The 2448-nt window shown below is 45.7% G+C and overlaps 1 long non-coding RNA gene across 1 annotated transcript; it reads left to right on the top strand.

Annotated features, from left to right (window-relative positions):
* Nucleotides 1-271: 271 nt before the first annotated feature.
* LOC310753806 lies at nucleotides 272-1212 on the top strand. The gene is made up of 3 exons (XR_014543464.1): nucleotides 272-397; nucleotides 831-962; nucleotides 1159-1212. It is a non-coding gene; the product is annotated as an uncharacterized lncRNA (long non-coding RNA).
* The last annotated feature ends 1236 nt before the right edge of the window (nucleotides 1213-2448 follow it).

Below are 2448 nucleotides of genomic sequence, written 5' to 3'. Positions count from 1 at the left end.
TCTGTTTATGACATTTACAGAATATTCCTCCTTTCTTCCAAACAGCTCAAGGTGATGTCCATATTTATCCTTTTCCCCATCTTCTCACAACAACCCTGCGAGGCTGGTTAGGCTGACAGGGAGTGGCTAGCCCAAGATCACCCAGTGCGTCTCATGGCTGAGCAGGAAATTGAACCCTGCTCTCCCAGGTCCAAGCCCAACACTCTAACCACTAGGCCACATGGACTCTCCTGGAATCTTGGCATTGTGGCCATGCGTTCCATGTCACCAAGCAACAGAGGCTGTGACTATATGAACTGAGGTTCTGGCATCCTCAGTGTGGAGAAGTTGGCAGAGGTTTGCTGTAGTGACCCTTGCTTATTTGGATTAGAATATGGCATTTCAAAGACTCCTGGAGGTAGGTGAAAGTTGGCATTTCCAGGGGACTTAGCTTTAGGACGTAGAATAATGGTACCATCAAGTTTGGCAAATAGCTATCAAAGGTCAAAGGAAACTTTTGGGGCAAATATTTTAGAAGGGGAGAATGAATGCTGTAAAGGAAAATTTAGTCATCTATATTGTAGTTGGTTGAATCTTATTTTAAATAGCATTCTACATGCTGTTTGGCATTAAAGAAATATTATGTAAATCTGGGAAAGGGTTAATTGATATTTCTACATAATGGATACTAACTTTGTACTGTTGTTTGAAAGGGAAAGGGAAAAAACATATTTCATATAAGCCTCTCTGAGAGTCTTTTTGGCTGAAGAGTACAAATGCTATGAATGAATGAATGAATGAATGAATGAGTTCTCCCTGTGGACATCTCTGACCTTCATCTCTTGTTTCAGGTCACCTTCCTTCCTGCGGAGCAGCTCTTGGAGGCCAAGTGTTTCTTGGCCAGTGACCTTGCTGTTGAGAGCACCTTCGAGCCCTTGGACGTCTCCCACTTGCTTCGAGAGTTCAGCAGCAAAGCAGTGGAGGTAGGATGCTGCCAGGGTAGGAGAGAAGAATCTCCGCCTTGAAGTAGGAGAGTCCACCTCATGCCATTGGGTGGCCATGACATATGTTTGTTGGGAGGGGCCTCACAATGTCAGAACAAGAACTTCAGCCCAAGGGTCCTGAAACAGCCCCACTTCCTGGTACCATCTGAGTGACCCTCTCCTTTATCTCTGACAGGTGGAGGTGTTGCTGGAGGCCTTCCATAAGATCACTCTGAGGTCTACAATGGAGGGCAGAGAAGTGGCCATCTGCGCTTTCTCCATCTTACCTTAACATCTCCTGGAGAAAGTGGTTGAATACCTCCTCCAATTTCCTTTCATGTATGGGGCACTCAAGCTTCTACTGGCCTAAGAGAGATGTTGGGAATCTCCAGGGCTTGCTCAGAAAGTAACTCTCTCCCTGAGGGGGGAGGCCAGACAGCTGGAGAACCCGCTCCCCACAGTGTCAGCAGCCAGTCTCCAAATCTCTTCCTCTCTCTGGATTCCCAGCTGATTTGCTGCCTCATGGCAACAGACAGAGGATTTGGAGGGCTCCTGCCGTGGTACCATAGCCAGGATTAGGTCCTTTAACAGGAAGAGCAACAGAGCAGAAGCTGAGAAGGCAGGGACAGGCCTCTATCCTCTAGGCGAGGTAGCAAGGGGTGAGATTGGTGCAAGTTTCCCCTCTCTTTTTGCCATCTGCAGAGATGCAGCAGCACACAGGGGCTGATCCAGATCACTGAGGGATCCTTCTGGAGTGCAGGAGACCAGGGAAGACCAAGTCATTTCCTCTCTGTGGCATGGCAGCAAGCAGTAGAGTTCCTGATGGAGCTGGACCACCTGTGGATGGCTCAGGTTTTGAGGCAAAGTGCCTTTCTGGCCCCCGCACCACTGCCCAGAGAACCAAATGGTCCCCTCCATGCAATAATGTGGCATTCCCTGAGCCAAGAGATCTGACTGTTGCTGTGCCTGCAAGAGAATATGGCAGGAGATTTTGGCTGACCAACAACAACTACTCCATCTGATGGCCGGGCAGCTGCATCAGAGCCCCTTTAGAAACCAATAGAAAAAAGACTGTCACGGAACTGAGAAATTGCACAAAACAAATGAAATACCGTGAAAATCCCTGAAACGAGAAGTAATCGACTAGAAATATTATCTTGTGGAAATAAACTAAATAATAAAAATCAAAAAGCTTAAGGAAAAAAAAAGAAAAACCTAAAATAGAACAAAGCCTTAACTGGATGCTGGCTACAAACCTCGTTTCACTGAACTGTTCAGTTTCCTCAAAAGGAAATAGAAAAACCATAAACTTTAAATGACCAAAATTCAAAAAAAAGGGGTAGAACCCCCAAAAATTCTGAAGTATTATAATCCTAGCTCGACCTAGGTACAACAAAGCGCAGTAATAAAGCATTGAGGACCCAAAAGTACAGATTCTAATACTGAATTTACAAAAAGGGTTTGAAAACCTAAATGGCAAGTTTTA

Source organism: Podarcis filfolensis, assembly GCF_964270895.1.
Source record: "Podarcis filfolensis genome assembly, chromosome: W".
In the NCBI taxonomy this organism is placed as follows: Eukaryota; Metazoa; Chordata; class Lepidosauria; order Squamata; family Lacertidae; genus Podarcis; species Podarcis filfolensis.
This window is presented reverse-complemented; position numbering and strand designations above follow the sequence as displayed.